Source organism: Ictalurus furcatus, unplaced genomic scaffold, assembly GCF_023375685.1.
Source record: "Ictalurus furcatus strain D&B unplaced genomic scaffold, Billie_1.0 scf1, whole genome shotgun sequence".
In the NCBI taxonomy this organism is placed as follows: domain Eukaryota; kingdom Metazoa; phylum Chordata; class Actinopteri; order Siluriformes; family Ictaluridae; genus Ictalurus; species Ictalurus furcatus.
The window spans coordinates 1,909,980-1,931,662 of record NW_026521050.1 but is presented as its reverse complement, the minus strand read 5'-3'; the positions used below and the strand labels follow the sequence as shown (position 1 = coordinate 1,931,662).

The 21,683-nt window shown below is 40.7% G+C and overlaps 1 long non-coding RNA gene and 3 other non-coding genes across 5 annotated transcripts; 2 read left to right on the top strand and 2 right to left on the bottom strand.

Moving 5' to 3' along the window:
* Nucleotides 1-8,638: 8,638 nt before the first annotated feature.
* Nucleotides 8,639-8,710, bottom strand: trnag-ucc (transfer RNA glycine (anticodon UCC)). The gene has a single exon. It is a non-coding gene; the product is annotated as a tRNA-Gly (tRNA).
* Nucleotides 8,711-8,806: 96 nt separating this feature from the next.
* Nucleotides 8,807-8,879, top strand: trnav-cac (transfer RNA valine (anticodon CAC)). Its single transcript has one exon. It is a non-coding gene; the product is annotated as a tRNA-Val (tRNA).
* A 1,201-nt stretch (nt 8,880-10,080) lies between these two features.
* trnag-ucc (transfer RNA glycine (anticodon UCC)) lies at nt 10,081-10,152 on the bottom strand. Its single transcript has one exon. It is a non-coding gene; the product is annotated as a tRNA-Gly (tRNA).
* Nucleotides 10,153-10,606: 454 nt separating this feature from the next.
* LOC128604680 (uncharacterized) lies at nt 10,607-15,873 on the top strand. Of its 2 annotated transcripts, none has more exons than XR_008385254.1 (3): nt 10,607-12,656; nt 12,988-13,121; nt 14,720-15,873. It is a non-coding gene; the product is annotated as an uncharacterized LOC128604680 (long non-coding RNA). The 2 variants fall into 2 exon arrangements; XR_008385255.1 differs by having other exon boundaries at nt 12,988-14,845; nt 15,366-15,873.
* Nucleotides 15,874-21,683: the final 5,810 nt, after the last annotated feature.

The window sequence follows — 21,683 nt, the reverse complement described above, 5'->3', positions numbered from 1 at the left end:
TTCTCAGAGGTGATCCCAATACCCTGAGCTTAAGCTCCAGTATTTATACTGTATTTACACACTAAATAACCCATATGTTTCAAGAAGACTATGATCTCACTACCAATAGGGTTAAAAAAGAGCTCATTTACCTTACTCTTATGTTCCAGAAAAGGGCTATTCCACTTACACATAGAATTGAAACCAGGGGTTTTAATTTACACATAAAATCAGAACCCAGGCATTTCTAATAACCCAGAAAATAAAAACCCAGAGTTTTGAATTACACAGAGAATCAGAAACCAGAGTTTTGAATTACACAGAGAATCAGAAACCAGAGTTTTGAATTACACAGAGAATCAGAAACCAGAGTTTTGAATTACTCCACTCGTCTGCGTGTCGCTCCGACCCTGAGCTGCAGTGCCACATCTCCTCTCTGAAGGGCATGAATGTGTTTGGCGTGTCCCGTCATGACTTGCTGTTCTCTAATGAGGATACTCTGCAGGACGAGGACAAATATGGTCACAATTTGGCCCATATCTGTTCAGCGGTGCCATATCTAGGCCATATGTGATGGATAATACCCACATGTGGCCCAAATGTACTTGCTATTTGGGATGTCTGGTTGGGGTGTGAAAATTTTAGATGCTGGATTGACAGTTATATTATTAAATAACAATATGAACAGCAAGATTATTAATTGGAGTAGCATAAGTAATGAAAATAGCAAATGTTAATATTCATAAATACAGGTAATGGGATTTAGTGTTAATAGTGCAAGAGTAAGTGTAAATATGAATCTGAAACAGATGTGGCTGTTCATCTCGGTGCTTTAATTGAAGAAAAAGTCAAAAAATTTTTAGCCATGTTGCATAACGTACATAAAGGGCAAGCAGGCGGAGCTTGTGTCCCCAAACATGATCATTGCTTGCTTTGATGTACAAAACTCCTCATATGGCATAGAGCATGCACCATGCAGCATTCCTCAAATCTAGGCCTAATTCTAAACCACTTTAGCTGGAAGACCCACCCACACACTGTGTGTGTCAGTGACTGTGTCTGTACGGTTGGATGATGATGCAGGTGTGTGTGTGTGTGTCAGTGACTCAGGTGTCTGTACAGTAAGCTGATGAGCAGTTGTATCTCACTGTCTCCAGTGTTAATGTCAATGGCCTTCAGAAAAAAGTCCAGTGCTTCCTGTTTCCTCCCTTCAGACAAACACTGTTTCCCAGAATGCACCAGTGAATCAAACGATTCCTCTTGATGTTTGACATCATTTGGACTCTGCACTTCAGTGGCTGCACACTGATGCACAACTTCACTAGAGGCCAGTTGAACGTCAGTGAAGCTCTTTACCATCACCTTCCTCTTCCTCCTCGCACTCAACCATGTGTTCACTAGGCTCTGGCTCGTCCTCTGGCTCCTCCCACTCCTCTAATTTTTCCTCTTTCGTCTCTGGTTCCTCCTCTTCCTCCTCCATATCCTGCAGCTGTGACTCTACTCATGAGCGTCGTGATGCGATTGATGTGTTCATGCTGCATCTGCGGTTGGTGCCATTATTCAGCATGGATTTGGGTGTGGAAGATCTGAGGCCCATGAAGCTGCGAGCTAATGGACTGCTAGCCAAAACAGGTTTCTCCACCTCTTCTTCTTCATGCCCCTCTTCCTCACCATCATAGATGACTCGCAGTTTTTTCTTCTTGGTGGGGCAGAGCAAGGACTCGTCTGCTGCAGTGAAATATACTGATTTCTGCCTACCACTATCATTGTTGGGTGTGGGGTCAGATTCATCTATAGCTCCAATGGCAGAGGTTTAGATGCATCAGCATCAAACTCGATGCAGGCTTTTGAATCAAAGTCCACCTCTGATAATGCTTTTGGTATGTTTGACTCAATTCCCAACAGAACTACAGATGAATCTGATTGCATGAAAGGAGAAATGTGCAAGGTCTGATTTGAGTGAGTGTGTATGATCGGATTTCTCCTCTATGATTAAACGCTCCTCATCATTTATGCTCTTAAACACTTGTCCAAAATAACTGTCCTGTCACCTGTGTAGATAAATCCATCACATGCTCATCCTTCACCTCCATCCCTCCATCCATGCTCATCGTCTCCAGCTCGTCCGATCCTGATTGGGTGAGATCCACCACGGCAGGTGGGCTGAGGTTATGGCAGGGTGGCGTGGTTTTGACATCATCCATCGTCGTGTGTTGGTCTGGGCCCTGTTGCCATGACAGCGGGAGCCAACTGGGTCCTGAGTTCTGATTAACGCTGTCCATCATGAGGCTGTGCAGCTGTGACTCGGCCTGGACCAGGTCCTGCGCTTTCTGCACACGCTGGTCACTGTAAATACAACACATACAAATACAACAGCACGGCACACTCCTGACTTCAAAAAAGAAATTGCAAGCATTCTAGCAAAAACTTTCAAAAACAATTCCTCTATTGAGAACTGCCCTCCTGCTTTCTGGACTTTTCTTACTCAGCAAGAAAAAGAAAAGAGAAACTTCGGCTCCGGTACAACCGACCTTTTACTACGCATAGAACATCTCTATTTGAGGAAGAGTAAGAAAACATATAGTTAAAAGTAAAAATACTAAAGTGTACCGTAACCCTAAAGCTGATTGTTTGGTGGGGAGGTGTGTCTGATTGCTTATTCGGAAACAATCTGACACGCTGTGACATTTATTTCTTCTGGTTTAGTCAAATTCAGATTAATGTTGTTTACAACACAGACAGCAGAAAATCCAGGTGGAGGAGTTTCAGTTTCTGACACTGTGGTCTCAATATCTTTAGAACGAGGAACTGAACTCTCCATACCTCCTGAACCACACCCTGATCACAAGCACTTGGTGCTAATGGGCTAGGGGTTAAGCTTTTGGAATTAAGGGGCTAGGGGTAGAGAATGAGTTAGGCAGTAGGAAATTACCTCTGTTACACTGTTGGTAGACTTGAAATGTGGAGTTTGTGGAATATCAGTAAGACTGTAATATCCAGAATGCACTGCATGAGATGAGAGTGAGGAGGGTACAGGATTCTCTGCAGTGCCAGTGTACACCTCAGAGCTCTGGACTCGAAACTTTACATTCTGAAACCCTGCAAGACAGAATTGTGTCCATAGCACATTATCAGTCTTACCCTGTGTGTGTGTCTGTCTGTCTGTCTGTCTGTGTGGTCACTTCTTCCATAAGGCATGTGTTGAGCCATGGCTGATGGATCACAGGACCTGCCCGATGTACGTGTGACATCCTCAAATCCCTCAGAGTAGAGGTGAGGTGTGTGCGTAAATGGATTCATGAGAGTTTCTCATCTCTCTAGAGACGGATGTTGAGGAGCAGCACATGTAGACGGTCACTTCTGCTTTGCATTCGTTTCCCAGCAGCACTGAGTACTTTCACACACACTGTGACTCAGTCTCCAGCATACACCCCAACTCCGAGTCTCTCACACAGCGATGCTGCCTTTTCTGGATATGAATCTCTGCATGCAACAGAGCAGCTGGGTCCTGCTGACCACACACATGAAGGTGAGAAGTGCGCGTGCACACACACACTGTATTTCAGCCTGCCTTGCTGAATTCCAGAAGCTGCTGCTAATGAGCTAGTTTGTTCACTGTGTGTGTGTGTGGGGGGGGTATTATTTTGGAAGCACACACCTGTATTTGGACTAAACATACTAGCATGACCACAAAAAGATTCAAGATTGTGGCTCAACTGACGAGAGGCCATAAGGTTTGTGAGAACGCTGATATTCTTGTCCTAGGTTCGATGGAAACATGGTGTCAGGACGTGCGCTGGTCTGTCAATACAGTTCCCTCTGAAGCCCAGGATTTGTTTTTACCATACACTGAAGACATTTGGGTTTGAGATATGTCGGTCATTTTTAGGACATTCCAAACATGTTCCAATATTTTCGATCATTTGAAAAATGGGTAGGTTTAAACACAAGGTGCCATATTTTAAGTTGTTTGACCAGAATTTCATTTCCTAATATTTACATCTAAATTTGTTAATCAACTCCTATTCATCGTTTGATCTCAAGCCCAAATGTTTCCAGTATATGGCAAGCCAAAATAATTGTCCTTGCTGTTCTAATACTTTTCTCCATATAATGGGAATAGCTCAGCAGCGGTGTTCTTCACAGTGGCTGACAGTTTTTGGTCTTGGTCTTGTCACTGAGTTGACCTGTGGAGATCCAGGGCAGGTTTCATGGTGATTTTCTCTGGCAGGTGGGGCATCTTCAAGTTACTTGGTTACAGTTATATTTCTATAGCACTTTTCTAGACACTCAAAGTGCTTTACACTGGGAGGAGACCACTAGTGTGTATCCTCCACCTGGATGATGGGACAGCAGTCATAGTGCTCCAGAACTCCCACCACACACCAGCTATTAGTGGAGAGGAGAGAGTGATGTAGCCAATTCAGAGATGGGGATTATTAGGGGGTGATCGAGAAGGCCAATGAGGGAATTTGGGCAGGACACTGGGGTTATACCCCTACTCTTTTTTTTTTAAATTTTTATTTATGTTTTATATTTTTAATGACCACAGAGAGTCAGGACCTCAGTTTAATGTCTCATCCAAAAGACAGTGCTGTTTATACAGTAGTGTCCCCGTCACTATATTGGGGCATTAGACCCCACACAGACCACAGGGTGAGCCCACCCTGCTGGTCTCACTATTACCACTTCCATCAGCAAGCTTAGTTTTCCCCAGGAGGTCTCCCAGTACTGGCCAGGCTCAACCCTGCTTATCTTCAGTGGGACGCCAGGCAAGAGCTGTAGGGAGAGATGGCTCTGGTTATGTATTTCTGCATTCAGTGATGGACTGGGAACCTGTTTTCTCGTAGCTGTCCTAACTGTTTAGGAGGGCGTGCTCCTCAGTGCAGAGGTACGCTTCCATATGGAGGCTCTATTCAATGACTGTACCCTGTGCTGTGATTGGCTTGCAGGTTTGGAGGCAGTGTGTTTGAAGTGCCACTGCACTATGATAAGCCCGCCTTTGAGAGTGAAACTCGCAGCTAGGAGACCAGCAAAACACACTGTGACTGTGAACACACACACACACACACATGCGTACATGTTCACATACACTATACATACATTTACAGTCACGGGTTTGGATTTAAAAATGCATTTTATTTAACTTCTGTGTGTGAGTTATTTAATGACCTCATGCTGTGGTTAATGGGAGGAAAATCTCTCTTCTCTTTTATCTCTGGGGTGTGTGTACTGGAGAAACACACAGTTCACCAGCTCCCTCTGCTGGACATGTGTTGCATTACCTCTCTCTTTCTCTCGCACACAGTCCGTATATACTGAATTTGCCATGTGACAGGTGTTCCTGGTTCAGTATGGGTGGAGCTTATGTGAATTTTTTTTCAACTTAATCATGTGACATCCGTTAGCTTTTCTTTCCACTTGTTCAGCTTGATCATCTATTTAATGCTGTATAGCGACTGCTGGGTAGGTAACGTTAATGTTCGCTATGTTAACTAGTGCTGTGGGTAGGTGACGGGCTAGCACAGCTGATATTACTAAACTATTATACTGTTTAATTATAGGCAGGCTTTTATGCCCACAAATACTAAAGAAATAAAAACAGAAGCTAGTGGTAATGTTATACAGTTCAGATTATACTTAAGCTCCGCCCTCACTGACTCAGACACGCCTGTCAATTGGCACAAAAAGCTTGCTATTTAAAAAAAAAAAAAAAAAAAACAACTTAAAATTATTCTAATTTTACTAAATATTTTACAAAATATCAAAATGTGTCCTTTTATGTGTGTGTGCTTCACAATGTGGCCTTATTGGTATCTTCTGTACTCTATGAACTACTGATCTGAGCTGTTAAATAAGAGGTGTAATTTTAATCAAATTATAGTGATATGAAAATGTAAACTGTAAGTAAAGTCTCTTTTTATCATGAATGTGTGTGTCCACTTGATCCCTTGGCATGAGCGGGGATATTTATCTAGAGTATCAGTTACTATACGAAGTCTGTAGTAACAGCATTTCTCTGAAGATGATTTAATGGAACTTGTGTTTAGAGTGTAACTTGTACTTTAGTTTTCTTCATTTTCCCAAAATTTAACACCAGATACTTCACAGTACACGAATACCACATGGAGATACAAACTTTATAGTTGACGTGAGGGTAACACTGTTTACACAAGGGTAATAGGGTTGACACTGAGGTAATGCTGTTTACACAAAGTAACAGGCTTGACACTGAGGTAACAGGGTTTACGACCTTTAAGTGTAGAGATCTGATTAATTTTATGTACATATGCGTGTTCATGAATAAAAAAAACGTACTGTCGTGTCTGCTCAACTTTTTTTTGATGAGGGATATGCAAATTGAATTTAAATTCACTAGTCTTACTTAAATTTCCTATATTAACTTGTAGATTTTAATTATAAATATATTTTCTAATTATTATAGTCTCTATTGCATCACTGGAACAATGGCCCATATACACTCAGCTAATCACGTGACAGCAGCACTGTACATGAAATCATGCAGCTACAGGTCAATAGCTTTATTAATGTTCACATCAAACATGTATTATTGTGTATGGGGAGGACCGGGTGGGTGTGAGACCCAGTTTCTGTCCCAATTTCTGTCCCAGTCTGGCCCGGCTCCTTCAGGAACTACTTTATCTGATGTGTATATCAGCTGCTTATTTCTTCTTGGCCTTTACACACAGTAAAGGTTTACTGTGCTGCAGTTCTACATGTCTTTATTCTTTTGACCATTAGGGGGTCTCCAATGTAAACCCTTGAGAAATTAAACATTTTCAACACATCTGTAATAAAGCTGCAACTTTTGGGGTTTTGAGGGGTTTTTTTTTTTTTTGGAGAGTTTTTTCAGGTTTGGAGGGTTTGAGGGGTTTTTGGACTGTTTTGGCGGGTTTTTTGGGTTTTGAGTTTTTTAGCATTTCGGAGGGTTTCAGAAGTTTTCTGAGTTTTTTTTTATTATTTTTTTTAGGGTTTTGGAGGGCATTGGAGTGTGATGATCATGGTGACAATGTTGACGATGTTGATGACGACGATGATGTTGACGATGATGATCATGATGACGATGATGGTGACTATGATGATGATGACGATAGATGATGACTATGACCATGATGATGACAATGTTGATGACGTGATTATTATGATGATGATGATGAAGATGATGATGACGGCGACGATGATGATAACGATGGTGATGATGATGACAATGACGATGATATGACGGCGATGATGGTGACGATGATGATGATGATGATGATGATTACGATGATGGTGATGACGATGATGGTGATTATGATTACGATGATGAGAACGATGACGATTATGATTACGATGATGGTGACGACGATGATGACGGTGACTATGATGATGACGGCAATGAGGGTGACAATGATGGCAATGATGACAATGACGACGATGATGACGATTATGAGGACGATGATTGTGATGGTGATAATGGTGGTGATGATGATCTGAAGTCTTTATTTTCTCCTACAGCATGTATGAAGCAGTGCTGCACGGAGCAGATGACGGAATGTCTGGACTGGATTATGGCTGAATGTAAGAATTTGTATTCAAAATTTCTGCAGAGTATGGCGATCTCCTTCATACAGAAGTCAGATGGTTGAGTAGGAGTAAGGTACTTCACCGTTTTATTTCCTTGGTGAGTGAAATTAAGGCTTTAATGGAACCAAGGGGGGGAGGACACTAACCTGTTGTCTGATGGCTGCTTGATCTTGCATTCTTGGCTGATGTGACAGAGAAACTGAATCAGCTCAATCTTCAGTTACAAGGTAAAGACAAAACCATATGTGATATGATCAGTGCTGTGAAGGTATTTAAAGCAAAACTGTCATTTTACCTTCAGCAATTGAAAAACAAAAGATTGCAACACTTCCCCTCATTGGTAAAGATAGAAAGAAAGCCATGCAAATGCAACCAAAGTTTTGGATGTACTCGAGTATTGTGACCTCCTGTCCAGGCTTGGGCAGGAATCTGAGGAAAGGTTCAGTGATTTTGAGAATCTTGAGATATGTGTGGCATTTGTTGCCGTCTTTCATGGAGATAGACATGGATCACATTTCAAAGCAGATGGCTGAACTGTTCAATGTCAATGCTGTAGAGATGGAGTTGGAGGTTATTAATCTCCAAAATCATATCCAGCTGAAATCTCAGCAACATTCACAACATTTCTGGAGACTTGTAGACCCAGAAAACTACAAGAACATTCACCAAGCTGCCCTCAAAGCATCTGCTTTATTTGGATCTACAGACCTTTGTGAAGCAGCGTGTTCTGATATGAACGTGATCGAATCTAAATTCAGAACAAGACTGACAGATGAACATTTAAATAATTGCCTAAGAGTGAACCTAAGTGCATACACACCAGCATATACCTCCCTTGTGGAATCAATGCAGTGTCAGTCAGCTCATTAACTGTAAATAAGTGTGAATGCACTTCATGTCATATTGGATATTCTGTGTTTGCAAACAGTGAAGAAGCACTAAGAAAACAAGTGGGAAGCCTGCCGAGAAGCCTATGGCACATTATGTTGACCCATTTATTTTCAGGTAGATGATTCCTTCCTTTTGTGCCAACTACCATAAAGCACCTCGAGAAACTCCAAGTTACAATCCGTGCATTGGCCGGGAATCGAACCCAGGTCAACTGTTTGGAAGGCAGCTATGCTCACCTCTATACCACCAATGCCACGCTAGGCAATTCAACTCTGCTGAACAAAAGTTTAAGTATGTGCTCTTCTCATCAGCAGACCATAGGCAACAGCTAAAGGGCGCTCCTGTCGTGGTTTCTGTAGAGTAGTGGTTATCACGTTTGCTTCACACGTGAAAGGTCCCTGGTTCGAGACCGGGCAGAAACAAGCTAGAAATTTTGAACTTTACTTTAATAACTGACCGGTTGTCATCACCGTAGGATCAGGTCCTCTAGGAACAGCCGGAAAGCGAGACCTTGGACAGAGCAGATTTCCTTCTTTTGTGCTTTTGTAGCAAAGCAGTTAACATTTGCTTACAAAATGAAAGGGAGTCTCTGGTTTTCCACAGAAAGGGGAAGCCTGGCTCTTTTGTTGCTCAATAAGAGTCTGTGCGTGACTGGAAAATTTTCCGTAAAGTACTGGTCGCCAAATTCACCTATCGGCAAGAGGTCTACGCCCGGAAAAGGCTGGGAGCAGTTTCCCTTCCATTGAGCTTTTGTATCAAGGCAGATAACAGCTGGTTGCAAAATCACAGGCAGTCTCTGCTTTTCCACTGAACGTGGAAGCCTGGCTCTTTCCTTCATCAAGAAGACAAGAGTAATGATGCGCTTGACTCGAGGTTGCAGCTTGTAATTCCCCACCTCCAAGCGGGAAAACGCAAAGCAAACGCACCCTCAACTTGAAATTGCCATTCGTCAATAGTGGGAAGTCTTCTGATCTACCAGTTCCTTCCCTGTTCATCGAGTGACGTCGAGTCGGCATGACGGATTCAGAATTCACAAAGTGGCACTTACCTCAGTGGTTATTTGCTTTAGATCAGGGTTGTCCAGTCTTATCCAGAATGGGCCAGTGTGGTTGCAGGTTGTCATTCTAACCAAGCAGAAGCCACACTTTAGTCTATTGAAAGACAAGATCAGCAGATCCAACAATTGGAATCAGGTGTGGCTCCTGCTAGATTGGAACGAAAAGCTGAAGATTGGACAACGCTGCTTAAGACCAATCAGCATATAGACATATTTGCTTATTAAATATAAAACATTGACTATATAGATGGCTGATTGCGGAAAATGTACACCTCTCATCACAGTTTGCATGCTAGCTTGTCGCTAACAAAAGACAGACACGGAGAGACCGCATTTTCTTACATTTTCGCCCCTGTTCACGGGTCAAACGTGCCCTGACGGATAATGATGTGTTTACAAACAGCAAAGAAGCACTAAGAATTCAAGTGGGAAGCAGAAAGAGTTGTGGGAGGCCTGCCAAGAAGCCTATGGCACATTAGGTTGACCCATTTATTTTCAGGTAGGTGTTTCCTTCCTTTTGTGCCAACTACCATAAAGCACCTCAAGAAGCTCCAAGTTACAATCCGTGCATTGGCCGGGAATCGAACCCGGGTCAACTGCTTGGAAGGCAGCTATGCTCACCTCTATACCACCAATGCCACACTAGGCAATTCAACTCTGCTGAACAAAAGTTTAAGTATGTGCGCTTCTCATCAGCAGACCATAGGCAACAGCTAAAGGGCACTCCTGTCGTGGTTTCTGTAGAGTAGTGGTTATCACGTTTGCTTCACATGTGAAAGGTCCCTGGTTCGAGACTGGGCAGAAGCAAGCTGGAAGTTTTGAACTTTGCTTTAATAACTGACCGGTTGTCATCACGGTAGGATCAGGTCCTCTAGGAACAGCCGGAAAGCGAGACCTTGGACAGAGCAGATTTCCTTCTTTTGTGCTTTTGTAGCAAAGCAGTTAACATTTGCTTACAAAATGAAAGGGAGTCTCTGGTTTTCCACAGAAAGGGGAAGCCTGGCTCTTTTGTTGCTCAATAAGACTCTGTGCGTGACTGGAAAATTTTCCGTAAAGTACTGGTCGCCAAGTTCACCTATCGGCTAAAGAGGGCTACGCCCGAAAAAGGCTGGGAGCGGTTTCCCTTCCATTGAGCTTTTGTAGCAAGGCAGATAACAGCTGCTTGCAAAATCACAGGCAGTCTCTGCTTTTCCACTGAACGTGGGAGCCTGGCTCTTTCCTTCATCAAGAAGACAAGAGTAATGATGCGCTTGATTCAAGGGGTAGGGGTAGACATGGCCAGGGAATAAGAGAAACAATACAGAGCAGCAAGTAGTTACACAGACTCCTGAATGTTCTCAGTAACCATACATTTCATGTAAACACCAACCAGAAAAACTGAAAATATATGTACACACTGTATTTCACAATAATTAACAATGGTCAAGTCCATCAATAACGCAAATGTCCAAGTCTGTTAAGTTCAGTACCCCAACTAAACTTTCTAAATCTTACGGTTCGGTCCCCATTTGGGCGCCACTCTGTAGCGTGGTACCTTATGGGGTTTGGATGCCAGACAGTTCAAATTAACAGTCACTTATAACTTATAATTTGGACATCACTCAGAATAAGGCTACTCAATTCTTACAAAATAAGTTTATTATTATTTATGCAATAAACATAAGAAAATACAGATCGTTTCAGTCATAGAAACCGAAATAATGACAACCAAAAAGTTCCCCTATGTGGGATTAATAAATGCACCCATAAGGAAACAAGGCTCTATTCATGAAAGAAAATTTTCACACACAAAAGGCAGAAAAAAAAACATTTAACCCCAAAATAATTCTTAACCAAAACAAAAAAGTTGTTCACTTTAAAAGCTGCACTTCAATGGCGGTGATTTAGGCGTACGGGAGTTCGTGAACCCGAAAGCATGGGAAACCGGCAGTCAGATTCCGCTTAACACTCGGAGTTCTTTACAGACAGTAACATCCAACGATTTAAACATACTGGTTCTCCACAAAAGTATTAAAGAAAGGATCTCAAAACCGTGACGTGCCTCCGAACCCTCAAAACTCCGCTCGCTCGTTTATTCACCTTGGCAGAATATTCCCGAAGTGTTCGCCAGCCTCCTGAATCAATATCCACAAGGTTATAATCCACAGTAAGAGCATTAGCATGGTCCTTGGCAAACGCACACCATCAGTTCCGCCATTCCCACCTGGCTCTCATTTCCGCGTCCCGCTTTCTCTCACCTAGTCACCTGTTCTTTTCATTGCTTCCTAAGACCCCACCCTTCTCTTCATCTCTTTTTTTACTTCCGTTAATTAAAACACCACGGAATGGAACGGACTTCGCTTCTGCGTCACTAAATGGTAAAATGGTAAATGGCGCACTTATATAGCGCTTTTATCCAAAGTGCTTTACACTGTGTCTCATTTACCCATTCACACACCAACGGTAGCAGAGCTGCCATGCAAGGCGCTAACTTGCCATCGGGAGCAACTTGGGGTTCAGTGTCTTACCCAAGGACACTTTGGCATGTGGAGTCATGCTGGCTGGGAATCAAACCGCCAACCCTACGATTGGTGGATAACCCGCTCTACCACCTGATCCACAGCCACCCCTGTCACTGTGCAGCTATCTGTTACAAATGAATGGGAAAATATCCTTGGCATCCCTGCAATTCAAGGATGTTGTAATTGGTAAGTTGTGATGTCAAAAGTATCTGTACCAAGTTGATACTAAAATTTTAAAAAGAATGATACGATAAGTTTTTTTTTCAGTACCGGCAGTACCAAGTATTCTCCTGCTTTCTGATTGACTTTCTTTTGTAGGTATTAATTAACCGTGATTTCCACTCAGCCATCTTACTGGAATTTGTGTCGGTTAGGAATAAGACTGAGGATGGAGTTGTACAGTTTTGTAGTGTGTATCATTTGTAAATATTGTTAACTTCTTTACCATAGCCATGCTGAGGGAGGTGTTGACTAAATTAGAGATGGTGCTGGACCAACAAACCACTGAGCTTGCTTCAACTACAGGTGTTCCAGGTGCAGTCTTTGGATACTGATGAAGATTTACTGCCCTGCAAGATCTTCCTCAACTGCATAGTCTGGAGCAAAGGATGCAACAGAGCCCAGATTGCAAGCAAAAACTGGTGAGAATTTTTTTCTTTTTTTGTTAACAATTGCTTGCACAATTACACAGCTACTGAGAGTGTTTGTTTTCTCAAGGTGACACACTCGTACTCAAAGCACAACATTCAACACCACTTTGATACGAGGGAACAGTTATGACCTAATCTTTGGTAGAGGAGCAAAACATGGAAAGCACACAGGGCAGGGTAACTGCAGAAGTAGTGAGGAGCACTGACACAGTTGACAAGGCAATACATTCTTATTAATTATATATATTTTATATTATTTTATATTATATTATTGTTTTAAAAATCATCGGTTTCAGGTAAACTGGTTGGCGCTTATTGACAGGGCAGATGTGCTTGACTGCACCTGGCGCATATTGAAGAGGGTGATTGCTAACTCCCTGGCAAAGAACCTCAATTGGAGGGGAGTCAATGGAAAGACTTCACTGGCCACTCTCCAACTCGGAGAGGTCGTGATTGGTAGGTATATCTGTTTACATACAGAATTAGCTGTCTCTCTCAGATGATATGTAAGGGGTAATAGCTAGATGTGCATTAAACGATTTTAGTGCATGATGTGGAGGAAAAGAACCACTCGTTCAAATCGTCACCTAGCCATGGATTACCCCGCTTATACCATGGTCTTTCCACAATTAATAACATTAAAGCTGTCATTGATTTTAGAAGCACAAACTTTGATTAGAAGTTTAAAATAACCGTTAATTTCTATTAGTTAGGTCGTTAGATCTGGAATTTTGCCCGATATAAATCAGACACAGAGATAAAGTAGTGTGATGAGATTACATTTATTTGAATGAATTGACCGATATCTATCAGAGACAGAGAGATTAAGCATATATGAATTACCTGCATCATGTGCCTCTCAGCAGTCAGTCAGTGCGTTTACATGGACAACAACAATCCACTGTTAACCCGATTAAGACGATACTTTGATTAAGAAACTACCATGTAAACAGCAATTTTTAATTACCTTAATCTGATTAAAGTCAAGTTACTCGAAGTAAGCACTAATCGAATTAAGACATGTCGAGTACTCCTGTTTTAGTCGCATTATCAACGTGTATTACAGACATGTAAACACCTGAATCACATTATTAACGTCGTGTGAGTTTTCACCACATTTTGCGACAGGACACGTACACACACGGCAGTGCTCAACATTTTACGGCGAACAAGAGAGCACGGCTGCGTCCCAAACCGCATACTTGCCTACTATAGGCCTGTAGTGGGGAAAATACATCTATCTCGGCTACTATGGAGACGCTAAGTGCACGGTTTGGGATGCAGCTCACGGCTTCAAGCAGTTGTCTATTTGCACGTACAGCATGACAAAAAAATAACTGCGCTTAAAGCGTTCATAAAAAAATTAAATAAAAACACCCAAAACTGTATACTATACCATAACGAAGACGAACTGTATGTTGATACGTGAAATTCTGGAGGGACGTCGGACGGCGTGGCGCGGTGACGTAATGACGCGGGCTGTTAATCTAATTATGTTCTATAACATGTAAAATGGGAACATGACAGGAGTATTCTAAAAGCGACTCATGTAAACACCTTAATCACATTATTATCTTACTCAGAGTAAGGTGAATAATTAGATTACTGCTGTCCATGTAAACATAGTCAGTGTTGCGCAGCAGTAGTGTAGTAAAACTGAGAGTTGAATTACTTCACAAACAGTGATGGTAACACCTCATTGCTGAGAAATATAATGTAACTTTTCACCAGCAAAGCTATTTTTTTTGTTAAAGTTGCAGACAGCGCCGGCAAGAAGTGTCTGTGTGTACGAATGTGTGTTCACGAATGTCTCTGTGTGCTCGAGTGTATGTGCGTGTGTGTGTGTATTTGTGTGTGCATGTAGGCTGCGCGTTGATTTAGAAATGCTCACAGTGATCAAACTGACTGGAACTACCTGTGCAATAAACGGTTATAATGCACACCTTCCAGCCAATCAGAATCCAATATTCACACTGACCATGGTATAAACGTAATTAATGCTTAAGATTCATAATAACCTTACGATATGTATTGCTTTCTTCCAATGTTCATAGAAACCTCTTCACGGCTAAAGCTGCAGAGATGGAGGTTGAGGGGACCATGAAGAGGTGGCTCCAGCTGGCATCAGATCGAGAGTGCGGGCGCAAGAGAAGACTTTTGAAAACTTTTGCAAAAAGAAGGTATTTAGAGTGTTTTAACTGTGGTGTCTTTGTTAATTTGTTAAAATGTTCATATTATAGTCTATTTTTGATTGTTTATAAAAGTCCTTGCTGTTTTTAAGTGGTTGAAATTGTGTGTGTGTGTGTGTTGGTAGCTGGGTGGCTATACAGTTGCGGTCGGAAGTTTACATACCCCTTGCAGAATCTACGAAATCTTAATACTCTTAACAAAATAAGATTGATCATAAAAATCCTAAGTTTCTTATTTAGTACCACCATGAATAAGCTATTTCACATAACAGATGTTTACATATAGTCCACAAGATAATAGCTGAATTAATCAAAATTACCCCATTCAAAAGTTTACACACGTTTGATTCTTAATACTGTGTGTCGTTACCTGAATGATCCACGACTCTTTTTATGTGTTATGATAGTTGTTCATGAGTCCCTTGTTTGTCCTGAGCAGTTAAACTGCCCACTGTTCTTCAGAAAAATCCTCCAGGTCCTTCACATACTTTGCTTTTCCTGCATATTTTAGCCCTTTCCAGTAGCGGTTATATGATGTTCCGATCCATCTTTTCACACTGAGGACAACCGAGGGACTCGTACACGACTATTCCAAAAGGTGCAAACATTCACTGATGCTCAAGAAGGTAACAGCATGCATTAAGAGCCTGGCTGTAAACGTTGTAAACAGGATGATCATGTAAATTTTTTTGTCTTCTGGGATACTTCTTCTATGCTGTATTAACCATCTTTCTGTAATAAACCTTTTTCACCTCAGAGGACGAGTCTGCAAGTGTTGTCTAATTTCCACGACACAACTCAGTTTTTACATTTTTTAATTTTATTTTTAAGAAAAATAATTAAAATTCAATAACCTTTTGACTGTATGAGGTACCGGTAAATGAGAAAAAACATAGTACTACTTTCATAAAATGTCATGTGCAGCTTGATGCTAATTATAGTAATGTATAGTAATTCTGAGTCTTGAACAGTAAACTCTCAAGTGTCATTGTCATGTCACAGCAAACCAGCGACTCCGTTTCCCAGAATGCACCTCAGACTACAAACATGGCAAACACAAACTACAACTCCAAACCAACACACCGACATTGTTAACCTTCTCCAGAATACTAATCAGACAAACCTGTTACCAGTGAACCCACTACATTAGAGAAGGAAATACTGGATGTGAAGTGTATTAGTGCTAGTGTGTGTGAATAGACTATCAGTTTAGATACTGACCCTGAACACTACTAACATGCAGTGCTTTCTTGGGGTGGTGATGAAGTTGGAGTTGAACCGGTAAGAAAGATATTAGAGAGAGGCTTCTTTACACTCCTGAGGATGTTCAATTAGAACCTGCACCAAACTCACCTGATTCAAGTCATCAGCTAATTAAGCGGCCTGCACGAGCTGAGGTGGGTGCTTTAGAGCAGATAAAACACCAAATGTGTTAGATAAGAGTTCAGAGCCTGTGTTCTAGACACATGATTTAGAGTGGAGACCTAGGCTTAGACCTGAGCTTTGGAGTTATTCTGATTATAGGTTTCAGTGAGGAAGTGACTGAAGTTAAGGAGAGGAACTGAAAATAAAGTTATAGTCTTTCTGAGTAAACAGAATAAGGCTATATTATTGTTCCCGGGGGAAAAAAAAAGAAACTCGTAGAAGCGCTGATGAAATACATATACATAACAAAAACTGCTAGGAAAAAAAACTCGGAACATTTGCTTAGCCTAATACGTTTTTTTTCCATCTGCACAAAATTATTTCAGCAGCCGCTTTTGCAATAAAAAGACTTAAAGTCGAGGGTCCCTGTAAGTATCTACGGTGAGAGAGAGAGAGAGAGAGAGAGAGAGAGGAGCAGTGAACCATTGACATCATGTACAGAGTTAGCATGAAGGTGTGATTGACAGTTTTTAGAAATCACTTCCTAATCCTATGCTAAGATGAATACTACTAGGCTACTACTATAATAATAATAATAATAATAATAATAATAATAATAATAAGGAGAAGAAGAAAGATAGATTAAAGGTTGAGGAGTAAAATCAATATAAAGTGGGGCTGTTTTATCTTCAGCAAGAATACCTAGTGCTAATAAGTAATTTGTCAACAACATTGTATATATCTAGTGCCTGGTAATCAACCTCCTCACCTGGTGAGAGGACAGTCCACTCATCCTCACATTTCACACAGTATGAATAATAATGATAACAAAAGGAAGTAAAGCTAAATGAATGTTTTAACTGAGAGCAATACTTTGTACCCATATTTCCAATTGTATAGTAGATTGCACACAGTTTTTGCTTGTTACGTTCAGACCCGACGGGATTGCAAACTTCAAAAGCACCATGGTCGTTATGACATTCTTCCTCAACTTCCTCAAGCAGATGCTGAGGATCATCAGCCATAGTCCGTTGTAATACAGTGTGTTTATGCTTTTGGTAAATATGACATCTAAAGGACTCATACTTTGAAAAGGTCCTCTGACAGTCATTAAGACCACAAGTTATTGAAAAATTTGCCTCTTGTGCATGAATGAGACCAATGTGCTGGATTAATTTGACAATCATTCTCCGAGAACATTTAGGACAACAGAATAGGCGAGGCATTTTTGGCAGATATTACTGTAAGAGGTTGATTACCCTGGTAACTGGAGTAGGTAGAGGCTTGTCACCATCCACAGTAAGTTTCAAAACATATTGCTGAAGAAAAATCAGAGTGTTCTTCAAATGAGATGGATATGTTGAACTGAAGACAAAATAAGCACAAAATGAAGCAAGAGCCCTTTCATCCACACCGCTAGCCCAGCAGATCTCTATCCCATCGACTTTGATGACTGCAGTGACTCCTCTTGTAAACACAGTTTTGCAGTCAGTGATGGTACTTGCAGTGGTAACAGCAGACTTTCTATGCCAGCGACCCGCCTTCGAGCCTCAGCTTCATTAACTGTTTTTTTAAGTGTTGGGGTTTTTTCACTGTAGAAGTTCACTACAACTGTAGAAGTTGTAGAATAAATTCCCCATGAACAACACTGACTGGAGCACATGACCATTAGAAAGATTCAGGTGATGGACTATTAGCAAGTTATTGTCATTCATTCATATAAATTCAACAATTATGTTTTTCACTATTTAGCTGTCTTTTTACTTTAAGGATCTAATAAATTGCATATATGAAATGATTTTATTTACAAGTATCATGTTTGTGATTTTAGGTTATTCTTCATTTAGTACAGCTTCTGACCATTAAATCAAAACAGACTTGTGATTTGATGACATAATGCTTATTTATTTAGAAACAGAAGTACCTAAATACAAACATGCTAAATACTTTATATTTTTATATATAAATAACCAGGTGAAAAAGAAGACAACCTTCCAATTGTGAAACTGGTTATTAAAGCCCTTAATTAAGTGTATTGTCCATGCAGTGTGCACAGATGTCCTTCTCATCTAGGGATAAAATATTCCGCTGGCCCTTTAAGAAGCAGGAACGTGAGTTCCCGTTCTGCCCAGGAGTATCGCGAGAGTTCACCTGCGAGCAGCGCGATTTACAACGCGATGCAGGTGCTTCTTATGAAGTGTGAGAACCGGGAAGTTCTTGTGCATGAAGCAAGACTTTAAGTTTAAAATCACAGTGGAGCCACTGAGCAGTGAGACTAAGCATACTCGTCAGGCTTACATCTGAAGACCAAACATCTGTGGTGAAGTTCATCGCGGAGTGGTTATGAAGAAGCTCGTGAATATGATCTGCCATACGGTTGTATAACTCCGGTAAGCAGACGAATGTGAAATAACGCCGCCTCGGTAAAGTGTAGCGAGGCTCAAGGAGTTTTACCAGTCGCTGAAATCCCATGTCCTACATGGGACTACAGAGCATGGTTGATCATCAAGCGCCATAAACTCCAATACTTTCTGTGTAATTCCTAGAGTTTTTGTGCTGTCAGATTATCGGATGTTTTTAAATTATCGATAGATGAAAAATAACCTTTCGGTATCGGCCGATACATCGGTGCATCTCTAGTTAAAACCAAGAATATAATGGGTAATTGCATATTTCATTTTAATTGACTCCTTTTTTTTTTACTGAAGCAGCCTTATATGGTCTTGCATGTGTACAAATATTATATTTGTATGTGTATGTTGTATTTCCTACTGTTGATAAGGAAAGGGAAAAGGAGACAGACTCATATTCTTGGTTGTACAAAACCACACTGTAACTTCAATTCAGTTCCAGTTTATTTGTATAGCGCTTTTTACAATGGACGTTGTCTCAAAGCAGCTTTACAGAAACATATAAACACGGGATACAGATTTTAAATGTGCGAATTTATCCCAGTTGAGCAAGCCGGTGGTGAAAAACTCCAAGATGTTAAGAGGAAGAAACCTTGAGAGACCCCTGGTATAACTAGAAAATGTTGAAAAATTGAAAGTCCCAGGTATCCCAAGGGTTCCTGTATAAGGCTGTCCTTAAACTTTTCCTGTATAAGGCTGTCCTTAAACTTTTCCGAAGTGCAAGTTTCTTCTAAGTCCCAGGTATCCCAGGGGCCTAATACCTAATAACCGAATGCTTATTTATTCAGAAACAGAAGTAAGTACATACAAAATGCTGCTTTCAATTTTAACTCGGACAGCGTGCTTTCAGTTGATGGACGACCCCATTTATTTTTTTGATGAGCTCCAGAGAGGTGTGTGTGTGTGTGTATGTATATATATATATGTATGTATATATATATATATATATATATATATATATATAAAGACAACTATATTATATATTTTTGAATTTCATATATAAAATAGTTTTATTCACAAGTGTCATCTGTGATTTTTATTCGCTATGTAGAACATTTAGATCAAGCAATGTACAGAAATAGGTGTATGAATTTTCTCTCAAAAGTCATGTTGACCAGTTTTGTCTTGTTTTACCTCTCTTGCAACTTCAATCATTGGGCACCAGACTGGAGGCAAACAAGACCTTGTCTGTAAACACTACAGCAAAATTAAAGGTTAGTCACTCCTTTAAAGGACAGGAAATTTACAGGATAGGCACTTGACTTTTCCCACAAAAGTTATATTGTCCTGAAATTTTTGAAGTGTTCAAAAGTATATGGACGGTGTTAAGGGTCTGGGTGTTGTGAGTGGCAGAGCAGCTACATCGTTGCGATCCACTGAAAGTCAATCTTTTGTTTGGGAGGCCTGGCTACATGGGTAGCCCTCCTGGACCAAGTCCCTCTGGATGTTCCAGGGGGACACGTCAGAAAATAAGATTATTATTATTATTATTATTTTTTTTTCCTTCTATCATCCAAGGTGCGCCAGGGGCAGAGCGTTTAGACATGAACCCCCGGTATTCAATTGAATTCCATTTTATTTGTATAGCACTTTTTACAATAGACGTTGTCTCAAATCAGCTTTACAGAAACATATAAACATGGTATACAGATTTTAAATGTGCGACAGTCAACACTGGAACCAGCAACAAACAGGTCATTACAAAATTATGGATAGACGGAATGTTAGAAAAAGAGCAGTAAAAAAGGTCAATGTAATGCTCACTTCATTTGGATGTCATTTAAGAAAAAATGATCTTGGTGCTGCAGTGCGAGATGACGAGATAACTTCATCTAATATCCAAAATGTTGCTGGTGGCACATATCATTATTTTGGTATTCTTAAAGCTTTGTCCAAAACCATGGAAAGAATCTGGTCTTATGTTCTAGAGAAGTATGAATTCAAACTTCAACTGAACATGGATGGCTTACCACTGTTTAAAAGTTTGTCTTTGTAGTTTTGGCCCATTATAGGGTTACTGCAGGTTTATACTAAGAAAAGTGTTGTCATTGCTCTGTTCTGTGGTAAATCAAAGCCAACATCACGAACTGACTATTTGAAAGATCTAGTCAGTGAACTGCAAGGGTTAAGCAAGGGATTTGCCATAAATGGGAAGCAATTTTTCCTAAAAGTCGCATCTATCCTGTGTGATGCTCCAGCTAGAGCTTTTATAAAGGGAATTAAATCACATACTGGTTATTCAGGATGTGACAAGTGCATCCAATCTGGTGTGTACATCAACCATAGAATGACCTTTCCTGAGATCAGCAGCCCACGTAGGACTGATGAGTCTTTTATCAACATGTCTGATGAAGACCATCATACTGAAACATCTCTTTTAAAAGCTGCAGGAATTGGCATGGTATCATGCTTTCCACATGATTACATACACCTTGGTGTTATGTGAAAACTGCTGGACTTATGGCTTGCTTCAGGGTCTTTATGTTGCCATTTGTTTGCTCGCCAAAGTGTTATAATCTCAGACACACTTGTTAGCTTGAGACGTTATATTCCTGAGGACTTTGCTAGGAAACCCAGGCAATTCTCGGAAAGACTGAGGTGGAAAGCAACAGAATTGCGATAGTTTCTGTTATACACAAGTCCAGTGGCTCTTCTTGATGTGCTGTCAGAACCAATGTACAGCAATTTTATGTTATCTGTTGCTATCTTTATACTCTCCAATCCACTCTTTGTATAGTTCTTAATGACTTTGCTCACAGTTTGCTAGTGTCATTTGTAAAGCATTTTAGTGAGTTGTATGGTCCTGAATTTGTTAGCTACAATGTACATGGGCAAACCCATCTTTCTGAGGATGTCAAAAAACATGGAAGCCTTGACTTCTTGTCTGGGTTTCTGTTCGAAAACTTCCTGGGACGAATAAAGAAAATGATAAGAACTCCACACCATCTCCTATTACAGGTTATACGGCGACTCTCAGAAATGGACTGTTTCATGGTAACTGCTGAACATTTGGATATGAAAATTGTCTTGAAAAAACAACATGAAAATGGCCC